General features: G+C 38.3%; 1 pseudogene; it reads right to left on the minus strand.

The window, feature by feature from the left end:
* Nucleotides 1–5,082: 5,082 nt before the first annotated feature.
* Nucleotides 5,083–12,582, minus strand: LOC130027645 (protein SET-like; annotated as a pseudogene).
* Between the last annotated feature and the right edge of the window lie 281 nt (nucleotides 12,583–12,863).

The raw sequence follows: 12,863 nt of genomic DNA on the forward strand, positions 1-12,863 counted from the left end.
GTGCCAGCTCAAGGAAATCGATGAACGATGGGAGGACAGTGCTACAGTGCTACATCTTTCTAAGAGCTGCATAGTATTCCATTGTATAGATGTACCAAAGTTTCTTTAAACTGTCATCTGTTCTCTGGTACTCGTTTTTTTTTCAGATTCTGGCTATTGTAAACAGTGCTGCAATTAACATACAATTGCAGATGTCATTTCTAACTAAACTTTTTTTCTATCTCCAGGATATATTCCTGAAATGCTTTTGCTGGGTAAAATGGGAGCTCAATTCCTAATTTTTTGAGAAACATCCAGACTGTTTTCCAAAAGGGCCAAAGTAAAGTAAATGGTGAAAAGTTAGGTATGTGGGAGACACATCCACAAGCCACCTCTGGCTCAGCTATATAATTGGAGGCATGGCCTTTCTGGTTCCCGATTAAACCACTTAATGACCATGATCCCAGAGACTCAGAAACAAATCTAGAAACCTAGCGGCTTTAGGCAGAAATGCATTCGGTCCCTGCAGTAGGTTACTGGTGCTGGGCCAACCCAGGTGGGAATAGCCTATTCACCCTGGCGGCCCAGTGGCCACCATCTTCCAGAGGCCACTGGACAGTCAGGTTTGGACCTGCAGTGACAATACATGCAGGGCCTCATGGGATAGGGGTGGAGCTGGTCCTTTCCTCTCCATCCCAATGAGACCCCAAGTCATCGTCCATGAATGGCCTCTCTGGCTCCTGAACAAGCTGTTTAATGGCCATGAACCCAGAGACTCAGAAAAAAATATCGAAACCCAGCGGCTTTTGGCAGAAATTCGTCCAGACCCCTCATTAGGTTACTGTTGCTGGGCCACCCTAGGGGGGGAAAGGGTGCTGTCCCTCCGCCTGCTCCCCCTTGGTGGCTTGGTGCCCGCCATCCTCCAGAGGCCATTGGACAATCAAGTTTGAGCCCGCAGGGATGAGACATGTTGGGCCTCACAGGATGAGGGTAGAGCCGGTCCTTTCCTTCCCAACCCAACGAGACCCCAAGTCATTGCCCACCAATGACCTCTCTGGCTCCTGATCAAATTGCTTAATGACCATGATCCAAGAGATTGAGAAACAAATCTCAAAACCCAGTGGCTGTTGGCAGAAATGTGTCTGGACCCCACAGTAGGTTACTGTCGCCAGGCCACCCCAGTGGGGGAAAGGGTGTTGTCCCTCCGCCAGCTCCCCCTAGGCAGCTCAGTGGCAACCATCCTCCAGAGGCCACTGAACAGTCAGGTTTGGGCCCTCAGTGACAAGACACACAGGACCTCGTGGGATAGAGGTGGAGCCGGCCTTTTCCTCCCTGTCCCAATGAGACCCCAAGTCGTCTCCTAAGAACGGCCTTTCTGACTCCTGATCAAGCTGCTTAATGGACATGATTCAGGAGACTCAGGAGCAAATCTCGGAACCCAGCAGGTTTTGGCAGAAATCCCTCCAGATATAAATGTTAAAATTTCGGAATTTCAAAATCGCTTGGCCACTACTGCAGCCACTCGACATCATATGTTATCCATTACCAGCAATAGAAAACAAATTGTCTTCTGTTGCCTTTTCAGCAGATCTCAGTGTTGGGTAAAATCTCAAGTAATAATGGTGGGTCTGGTGTCAAGATATTGAATGTGATCAAAGTAGAGAAAGAGAAATATAGAAATCATCTGCCCCACAGGTAGGGGGAGGGTGTGGAATGGGGGTATACTGGGTTTGTTGGGGGTGGAGAATAGGCACTGGTGAAGGTAGGGGTATTTCATTGTATGACCAGGATTTAGACCCGAAAGCTTTGTAACTGCTCTCACTGTGATTCAATAAATAAAATTATAAAAAATAAATTAAAAACAAATTAAGGTGGAGTTCATGCCCAATTCAATCAGCTAATCAGTAGCTGAATAAATAGCAGTACTCCTACAAAGAAAAAAAAAGGCCGAACCAGTTGGCATTCCCACCAGCAGTGAAGAAGAGTCCCTTTCTCCCCACATCCGTGCCAACAACGATTGCTTTGGTTCTTTTGAATGTGGGCCAGTCTCTGTGGTGTGAGATGATATCTGCATCTCCCAGATGATTAGTGATAAAAAGCATTTTTTCATGTGCCCTTTGGCCATTTGGATTTCTTCTTTGAGAGAATTTCTGTTCATTTCATCACCTATTTTCTGATGGGGTTGGATGTTTTCTTCTTGTAGAGTTTAACCAGTGCCCTGTATATCCTTAATATTAATCACTTATCAGATGGGTATTGGGTGAATATCCTTTCCCATTCTGTAGACTGTCTCTGTATTCTGGTCACTGTTTCTTTTGAGGTACAGAAGCTTCTTAGTTTAAGATAGTCCCAATTGTTTATCTCTGTCTCCACTTGCTTTGGTCAGTGGCATGTCATCTTTGAAGATACCTTTAGCTTCAATGTCATGGAGAGTTTTGCTGATCTTTTCTGCAATGTACCTGATGGATTTTATTTTTAAAGATTGTTTCTTTATTATTTCTTCTATTTCCTCAACAATGGGCTGGAGTAATAGCACAGAGATAGGGTGTTTGCCTTGCTTGCAGCAAACCTGGCCAAGCCGGGTTCGATTCCTCCACCTCTCTTGAAGAGCCCAGCAAGCTACCGAGAGTGTCTTGCCTGCACGGCAAAATCTGGCAAGCTACCCGTGATGTATTCAATATGCCAAACACAGTAACAATGAATCTCAAAATGGAGACATTACTGGGACCGCTTGAATAAATGAATGGACAATGGGAGAACAGTGTGACAGTGTTTCCTCAACAATGTTAAATGCATATTTCAGGATTAAATAATAACTCTTAATGCAATTAATTAATGCTTTACAAAAATGATTTAATTTCAATAAGACATATATTGAATGACCAAACATATACGGTCTCTTTAAGATTAGCCTAAAGCTAGAATATCTGAATTTGAAATTATCTATTTAGGTACAGAATCCTCAGTCCAAAAATCACAATTTAGTAAATACACGATTTAGCTATTTCTGTATTGGCATGATATGAGAATGATTAGCTTCAAAATAAAGTGCCCTCCAATGCAATATTTATCTTATTTAATTGCAATAAAAGGAATAATAAATATATGCATAAATATATTTGTGAGTCATAAAAAATGACAACAATTTACCATCAGACAATGAGAACCACCTCAAAAACCTATAGAAAGAGAAAAAAGCAAACAAGAAAGAGGAAGGGAAGAAGGGATGAAAGGAGGAAGGGAAAAAGAAAAGATGCAGTATAAAAGTAATAAATAATTCTAGATCCAAAGCAACATTTTTGAGAACCAAATGAAATTTAAATCACTTCATAAGCCATCAAATTCTAAAACGCTCAGGTGGAGTGACTTGCATTGTTTTCTGGCCAGCTTTTCTCAGTGCCTTTTCCTGATGCCAAAGGAACTGTTAGCTTTACCTAAAAGTGCTCATTTGCTACCCAGTGATGACAATTACCTGTCTCCTCCTTTTTCATAGACTCTTAATCTCCAAACTAAAAATGCTGTCAACAAAATTTATAAATATTCTCATCTGAGGCAAGGACATGAGATCTGAACAATATGTCAAGCTGTGAGTATGCCAACAAACCAAACCCGTGTCAAGGAAAGTAAATAATGTCGGAAAGAACCCAACAGGAAACACAGTCAAATACTGACTGCCAAGCACTGTTGCCAGAGCAAATGCAAGGAGCCAGGCTCCAGGGATCAGGTTAGAATTAAATGTTTAACCCACAAAGTTGGAAGCGCTCACTGGGACACCGGCTAGAATTCCAGTGACCTAGAGGGATCCCTGCAGACTGAAACAGCTGCTACTTCTGCCTGATGCCAGGAACATAGTCTGAAGTCACTTTTATTTCCTCAGTTTCTAATTAGAGCTAGGGAACACATTTTTCCTCATGTTCTACCAAATGGACTTATATTAGGTGGTTTCTTCCTCTCGTAAACTGTCATCATGAATATGCTTCAGAATTTCACATTATGATACTGTTTATAATCAACGTACATCTTTCTCCATCATTGGAAAAATTTGAAGTCAGTACTTTCCAGGTTCTCTTCTCCACATAACAGTGTGCTGAGCACAGAATCTTTTCCAGACCTCGTGTCCTCTGCTTGCATGAAAAAGGGCATTTGATTATGTCACATGATCTAGTCATAGACATTTCTGAAGAATATAAAATGTGTGTCCTTATAATCTTTTTCTTTTTAGTGTGTTTACACATTTACTTTTATTGTAACAAAGCAACTTACACACTTTTTTAAGGTTTAAAACTGAGCATCTTTCCTTACCAGTGAAACAAAAAAGAAATTTAAAAATAAAACAGAAACAAAATTACAATAGAGAATATCAATTCAAATAAGATCCTACAGGTTCTGCTGATTCTCCCAACGAGTGGCAGGGCTCAAGTTATCATTAGGAGTGAATTTTATTTTAAAAGTGTCATCTTAAACTGCAAGGATGCACATTAAACATCACAATTAAACATGTCAAAGGAGAAGTCATGTTCTCAAAATGTTTACTTAACCCACTCAAATATCTCAAACCCACCCTTTTGCCGACCTCCTTTAACTCCATTTAAAAAAAATTTTTTTTGCTTTTTTAAATGAAAGAAAGTAGACAGATGCATGTTGGGAAATGCTAATTATCCATATTCATGTAGAGACAGTGTCATCTCTAAGCCCAGTATACAGAGAAAGCAAGAAAAAAGCTAGAATTCTATGCACTAGTATACAGGGATCTGGCCCCTCCAGCTTCCAGAAGAGCTAAGGGTGTAGAAGTTCTCTCTTTTTACCCACAGAACAGGATGGTGTGGATTCTATAAAGTCTGTGTTGAGACAAGAAGTGATAAAAATTAATTTGAAATAGAAATCAGTATAGTCTTTCCCCAATGAATTCTGTTCTAGGTATTTCCCCAAATTAAGTTGAGAACCATGGCATATAGGAGAGAAAAGAGACCACAAAAACAGGATGATTGAGCACAGGAATTGGGGACGGAGGGGGGGGGGGAGTTGGGAGAAACAAAAAAGACTGCAACTTGCTCCCAGGGACTGGAAAAAATTTAAAAAAGATTAGAAATCGTCAGTGCTCCATTAGTCGTCTTCTCCTTCGTCCTCATCTCCTTCCTCTCCCTTGTCATCATCTTCATCTTCTTCACCTTCATCTTCATCCTCTTTTCATCAATATCTTTCAATTCTTCTTCCTCTTCATCATCGCCATCATCTTCTCCTTTCCTTCTTCATCATCCATGTCAGGAACCAAGTACTGCAACGGGTTTGACCAGATGTCGTCTTTGATGACCTTGCTGAGCTCATCTGCACCAGCATCTTAATGGTCAGTGAACCAAGTAAAGATGCTCTCTGGTTCCTCGTGCTGTCTTTTCCTGCTGGCTTTATTCTGTGTTTGACTTCAGCATTTGGTCAAATACTTTCCAGATTTTCATTTGATTTCAGTGACCTTTGAAGATGGATCAACATTCTCATTCAGACGAAATTCTTTGGAGAGAACATTATTTTCCAAAGTAAGGGTTTTCATCAAAATAAAAATCTATTCTGTAATCTGATTTAATATCTTCAAATTCTGTCACTTCGAGTCTTGTCAAATAATGCAGTGCCTCATCATTCTTCTTCCCAAGCAGCACAGACACTTGTGGATGGTTGACAAATGTTGGTACCCAAAAGATGGAGATTTTGGTGATCAATTCTGATCTCTTCTGAGAAAATGGTTGGTGGAGTTTGTTATATTTTTTTCTTCTTTCAAAAGTCTCCTCACTGGCTTGCTCATTAAGCCTGTCTATTTCATTTTGCACTTCATCAATATGTTCAATTGCTTCCTGCTGCTTTTTCTCCCTTGCGCTCACCTGAAGAGTTTAAGGTGGCCTTGGTCTTGTGGGTGGCAGCAACCGGGTTCTGCTGGAGCTTGGGGATCCTGCTGGAGGACAGTATGAAGGTCCAAGTTCTTGCCTTGCAGGGAGTCAATCCCAGTTTTGACCCTGGCACTGCAATGTTCATTAAATATTACTAGGAGTTACACTTGACCACAGAGTCAGGATTGACTCCTGAGAATTGCCTGGTGTGGTTCCAATTCTTCCCACACCTTTTCCGGTATGTGTATAAACACTAAATTTTGCAATATATAGCAGTTTTTAAACCACTATCAAATTATCAACTCACTTCTGCTTTAAATTTCAGCATGCTATAAACTTGAATAGTTGTTATTCTCATAGATAGGATTAAAAGAGACTCAAAACAATACCAGATTCTCTAGGGTGCCCAAGTAACAAAGAGAAGAAATTCTGTGATACTAAAGCTGGTATTTTGACATGGTTTTTTGTTTCCCCTTAATGCTGGTTACTTTGTGTAGTGAAAATATCTCCAACTAAAGATATAAGTTAAAAAGTCTCTGCATCTCTCGGTAACACTTAATTTATATATGATCTTATAATAGCTAATCAATTAGCCCCCTGTAGGATAACATTGGTTTGTTCTTTCTCCTTTGCCACAGGGAGTTTAGGTTTATTGGGATAATCTATCACAGTGCTCCCGAGTCACTCCCATTGCTTTGTTTATCTGTAAACTCTTGTTTGTGTCCTCCTCCCCAACCAGTTAGTCACTTTTATCCCGTACTCAGATTCTGTCGATTTGTGAGGTCAGATCCTTCTAAGTACACTGAACTTGTATTGTAAGTTAAATATTCCTTTTCTCCTTCTCTTAATGTCTTTTGCATAGTTTACTTTAAAGCAATGCCCTTTTTAGTATGGACACAGGAAGACAGTTAATATTATGCTTTTGTAACTTGGGAGATAATTGATCACAATCACAATCACGATCATCTGTTGTTCGTCGATTGCCTCTAGCAGGCATTGGTAACGTCTCCTTTGTCCTAGCCCTGAGATTTTAAAAAGTGCCATATTCAAGGATCTTTCAGGGTTAGGAGAATGAGACCCATCATTGTTACTGGTTTTTGGCATATTGGGTATGCCACGGGGAGTTTGCCAGAGTTTGCCTGTGTAGGCAGGTTACATTTGGTAGCCTGCCAGGTTGTCCAAAGTAAGAACAAGAAGAACAAGATAATAAGATGCCGGGAGCTGGGTTGTATAGTCTCTGGGTCTTGGCCGTTGATCGGATTGCTTGGCGCGGGGGAGAGGGGGGAAGGGGGACAGTTGGTGGGTGTGACCCCTGCCTACTGGAAGATGGAGAATCTGGGTGGAGGATGCTCAGCCCCGATCTGAGCAGGCTTGGAGATCTCAGCCCAGGACCTGCATGCCTGCGATCCTCTGGGGTTTATTGACCCCAAATAATATTCACTCCGGGAAATCTGCTTTCTCAACTTAAGCGTCAGTTGCCCTTCATTCCTAGCACCACAAAAGCAGGCTACTGATGAGGAACTGAATGGACACATGGCAAGCTGTGAGCTACCCTGGCATCAAAATGGGCCAGGCCAAAGCACCACAATACTTAACTGTAAGTTAAGAGCATTATCATAGACAAATTCTGTCATGTAACAACTGGACAAGGACCCTACTGGGCATAGGAAGACTAACCTGGCCTGAGGACTGTGGTCTGGAATATATAGTGAGATATCCTCAGTTAGAACCAAACTTTAAGCTTGATATATCTCTTACTGTGCTCATACAAAATGACATTGCTAGAAATATTAGAAGCAAATTTACTACAACTATTTAAGTGGATTACTAGCTGAGAAAAGAAGAAAGCAACACACCCTGAATGGATTACTGCCCTTGAACAGATCTCCCAGTAATTTGGAATAATCTCTTTAGATGAGATTTTGTCCTTGAATTAATATCCTGGAGGAGTGGCCTTACATCTCTTTGTTGATTTATTAGTGTTCAACGCCACCTTTGTATTCCCAACCTACATGATTTCTATATAAACTAGCTATAAGAGTGAGCTGGGGGGATCCAGAGAGAGAGAGAGAGAGAGAAGCAGAAGGAGAATCAGAGGAAAAAGGAGAGGAGATTGTAATAAACTGCAGTTGATACCTCTGCAGCCTGGGGTGGGGGGGTGGGGTGGAAGGAAGCAGCTTGAGACAACCGAACACAGGCGGGGGGGAGGGAGCACACGTGGGATGAAAGAGAGAGAGAGAGAAAGAGAGAGAGAGAAAGAGAGAGAGAGAGAGAGAGAGAGAGAGAGAGAAAGCTGCTGAAAGGCCACCTTGTAATTTATTTTTGAATACACACAGCCTCTAAAAAGTTACTGAATTATTATGGATGCCCATTCATTAAAATTAATAAACATAACCTTTAAATTCAAGTTACTTAAGATTTGAAGAAGAAAAACCACAATATTAGTGTCAGAGAAAGACACCATTTACTTTACTTCTCCTTATAAAGAATAGAAAATGAAACACGTCACTGATGTCTGATTCTGATGTCTATAAAGCTAAACAAAGAAATGCCACAAATAGAACATCTTTGGTTCATTTATTCAGCAAGTATTTGCTAAACACTTGCTAGGTGTACACACATTCAGTATTCATTTCTATATTCCGAAAAGATTCTACAGAGTATAAGTCCTTGGAATTTGTGCGAACCATTAAAGCAGAATTAGAACAAGTTACATACCTATTATGTGCTAAATACTATGTGGAACACTTTATATGTCCCACTTCATTTTACAGATCAAAAAACTTGAGCACCCAAAGTTAAACATCAAGCCCAAATTTCCCAGTGGGTAAGAGTCAAAATGGATTCAAATTAAATAACACTGAAAATTAAGTATCACAACCTCATGACGCATGCAAGAATAACTACTTCGCCCATGTTATTTACTTCTTCAGTATTCTTCTCAAGTTTGTTTTCTGCACACTGATTCTGAAGGATGAAAATATTTTCCAAATAAATGAGCAGGAGTTATCTAAGAGGAAGGAGAAATAATTCCAAAGTTTTATATATAGATATATATGCATATATCTATATATAATATAGATATACATGACATATGCCTTTATCGGTATTATATCTGAAAGTGCAAATCCTAATATAAAATGCTATATGTGAAGATGAAATATAAAAAAATGCATGTTCTAATATTTCCATTCTATACATTAATTTATAAATAATTATAATAAAAGCCTGAGGAAACAGAAGGGAGAACAACATAAAAATGTAAGATAAGTTAGAAGGGAATCAGCACCAACCCTAGGAGTCCCATACCTCATTATCACAACAAAGTACCCTTGTCAAGACATCAGTAGTTATGTAGTTGCCACATGGAAACCAACAAAAATACAGTCTTGCCCCATTAATCAATGAGAACATCTCACCTATTGTAAGACAATGAACAATGATTTAGTAACTCTGCCAGCTAGAATAAGTTTTTAGATGCGTTTTGAGAAAAAAAAAAAGGATAATCACATTATCATTTTGACCAAAACTCCAGATTGTTGGAGTTACATTTTCCCTTTTCAAGTAAATACAAATGATCATTCCTGCAGAAAACAAATAGAAACTTTGTGCCTGCAGCATGGCCTTCGGCTATTAATATCCTAATGACAACATTCTCTTAACAACAAAACAACCCAAAACTACATTGACTTTTTAAAAGTTTCTTAGAAAGTTTTTCATTTTCTTCTAAATGTATATTAAGTCATCCAAAAACTCAGACCTAGCAGGTTCCTGACAGCTCTTTCTCCTATTTATGTGCTTATGCAAAAAAACACAACCACAGGGATATTTCCTTTGAAAGAGACCCAGACACTAGCTGAACATTCCTACATATAAGGTAAAAAATACTATTTACAAAGAAATAAATGGGAAAGGTAAGACTTAAATTTTCCATAATCCCCAACCTAGACACACGGATGTACAATCAGAAGAGGCCCATCAATTTTTATATTTTTCCTGAGGAGTGAATGGAATAGGTTCCAAAATAGTGTCCTAAATTTGAAGCTGGTACTGAGAGGTCTGGAAGAGAGCTTAAAGCACTAGTGCATACGGCTGCATGTGGGAGGCCCAGGTTCAATTCTGGGTACCACACAGTCTCTTAATCACCCCTAGGAAACTGAACAACTCACTGGGAATACACCCTGGTCAACTGCCCATTGTGGTCTCTAACCCAAAATCAAGACTCAGAGAACCAGATCTGCATTGAAAGGGTATGTTCCAACACACCTGGCGCTTAATTTCATCAGTTTAAAATCAGAATATCACAAGACCTAAAGTCATTACATAATGATAAAAGGAACACTTCATCAAAAATGTAATAAGTTATTGTGAATATTAGCATGGTAGCACTGTCCTCCCTTTGTTCATCGATTTGCTTGAGCAGGCACTAGTAACGACTCCATTGTGAGACTTGTTGTTACTGTTTTTGGCATATCAAATACTCCATGGGAAAGCTTGTCAGGCTCTGCCATGAGGGTGGAATACTCTCGGTAGCTTGCTGGGCTCTCTGAGAGGAATGAGGAAATTGAACCCTGGTCTGGTCGGCCATGTGCAAGGCAATGACCCTACCTGCTGTGCTATCACTCCAGCCCATGAAAGTCTGTAAATATATTCTTATATCAAAAATAGAAAGACCTAACTATACAAAGTATGTAAATACATAAGAAAACATTATAGGCCCTAAGGGAGAAATATGATATATTAAACCATATTTAATATATAATGATAGATACAATATATAATGAGAGAACTTCAATACACCATGGATTGTATATAATAAGACAAAAAATACTGGAGTTTCACTCCACATTAGGTAACTCTAACAGACCTATCTTGAACATTCCATCTAACAGACTGCACATTTAGCACACTCAAGAGTGCTCATTTTCCTTAAGTACACATGCAAAATTCCCAGGGAAGGATCATATGTTTATCTACAAAAATGTTCTAATAAATTCAAGAAGACTGCAATCATATCAAACATATTTTATGACCACAATTAAGTGGCATTAGCTCAGATCTAACATCGTACTCAGTAGTGAAATTCTACAAGCTTTCCTCTAAACTCAAGGTTGATCCATTGCTTCACTTTTATTTAATATAATACTGAAGGTCTTAGAGAACAATTAGGCCAGAAATGAAAATAAATGGCATCCAAAATAATAAATGAAATTATTTCTGTTTGTAATTGCTATTATACATAGAAAATTATACTGTATATAGAAATATCTTCCAAATAATTGTGAGAAATAATGCATAGTTTCACAAAATTAAGAGGATACAAAAATGGCACTTGTTTCTTTACACAATGAAATGTCAGTAAGTGAAATTTTAAAATGACCTCATTTATAATAGTATCATAATTATCAAATGCTTAAGAATAATTAAGTCAGGTAGCTTAAAGTTCTCTGCACTAAAAATCATTAAGACATAGTTGAAAAAGTTATATGAAGAAAGGGCATATATATTGAAAAAGTAGTATGTGTTGAACAATTAGAATAACTTAAATATGAAAAAAACTGGGAGATAAGTAAAGGATGCATTCCCTGATATCAGATAAAAATTGCTCAATAGTTTAGTTTGCCTTTTCAGGGATTACCAAAAAATAATTCCAGGAAATTAATGATGTGTCTATTTAAGGAAATAGGAATATATAGTAAAAGTTTCCAACTTTTTTACTGTAATTTATTAAGAACATATTTTTGCTATATATATCAAGTTTATGAATAAGTTTTAGGTCAACTCCATAAGAAAGTATTGCACAACATCTGTTTTTAATACTGTTCTCAAAAAAAATAGTAATTTATTTGGTCTGTGTTATTTCATGTCTGACCATGAACCAGAGATAATTACTTTTATTTTTCAAATTAAGTTCATTTCTTAAAGAGGAATTGTCTTCCTAAAGCAAAAGAATTTTTAGAGCAACACTTACCCTTCTGGCTATGAAAATTATTCTCCATAAACAAACTTGACAAATAAATATGGTCTCTAAGCTACCTACTTCCCTGTCCATCTGTTTGTATGGCATGATGCCCATTCAAAGGGCACTGTCAAATTATTTTGAAAAATGTAAAAGTCAAGATAAGGTGAGATTAATCACCTCTGCTAGAGCAATACTAGCACTTTTTAGACCTGCATATTTGTTTTTGATTTTGGTTTTGTTTGGATTTATTTTTGCTCTTGTATTTCCTTTGCTAGGAGAGGACAGGGCATGCTAAATGAATCCTCAAATAACATCAGGAAAAGGAAGATTCAGAACCAAAAAAAAAAAAATCCAACCCACCCCACTTAATCTCATTAAAACTGGCAATGTGTGAAATTGCTAGCACCATTTTGTCAATAAGAAGGTCATTTTCAGCAGCATCATCCACATTTACTAACTAATTCTCCATATCAAAAAGAAGAAACTTGAAAAAGGAAATAAATGAGAATGAGATGAAGAGAACCCAAGCCTTGCTTCACAAAACATTTTGCAATTAGAGATTAGGCAATTGAAAAACATAATACTAATGTGCCTTTAAAGATAAAGCCATCAACCAGCAGGCCCTTCATTCAAATGAAATTCCGTGAAAGACATCAACACAGAACACAGTAAGTTAAAGTGTTCTCAACTACAGATATTATATAACATAAAGCAGGTGTGGGAGAATAGCCCAGAAGAAAAGGCACTCACCTTGCCTATGACCATACCATTTAATTCCCAGTTTGATCTCCAGCACTGCATACAGTCCCTTAAGTACTGCCTGGTGATCTCTGAGCAGAGCCAGAACCAAGCAATAAAAATGAAATAAAAGACCAAGGAAAGGAAAAGAGAATGAGAAAGAAGACACTCAAGTACTTGAATAACATAAACTATAATCCTTAGTAGGTCATTAAATTTAATTGAATTTTTTCATTTGTTCTTTTCTATCCTGATTATTTTTTTCTTTTCCTAAAAAAGTCATATGAATATTCATGTTGCAAATATAT

Source organism: Sorex fumeus, unplaced genomic scaffold (genome assembly GCF_029834395.1).
Source record: "Sorex fumeus unplaced genomic scaffold, SorFum_2.1 ptg000037l, whole genome shotgun sequence".
In the NCBI taxonomy this organism is placed as follows: Eukaryota; Metazoa; Chordata; class Mammalia; order Eulipotyphla; family Soricidae; genus Sorex; species Sorex fumeus.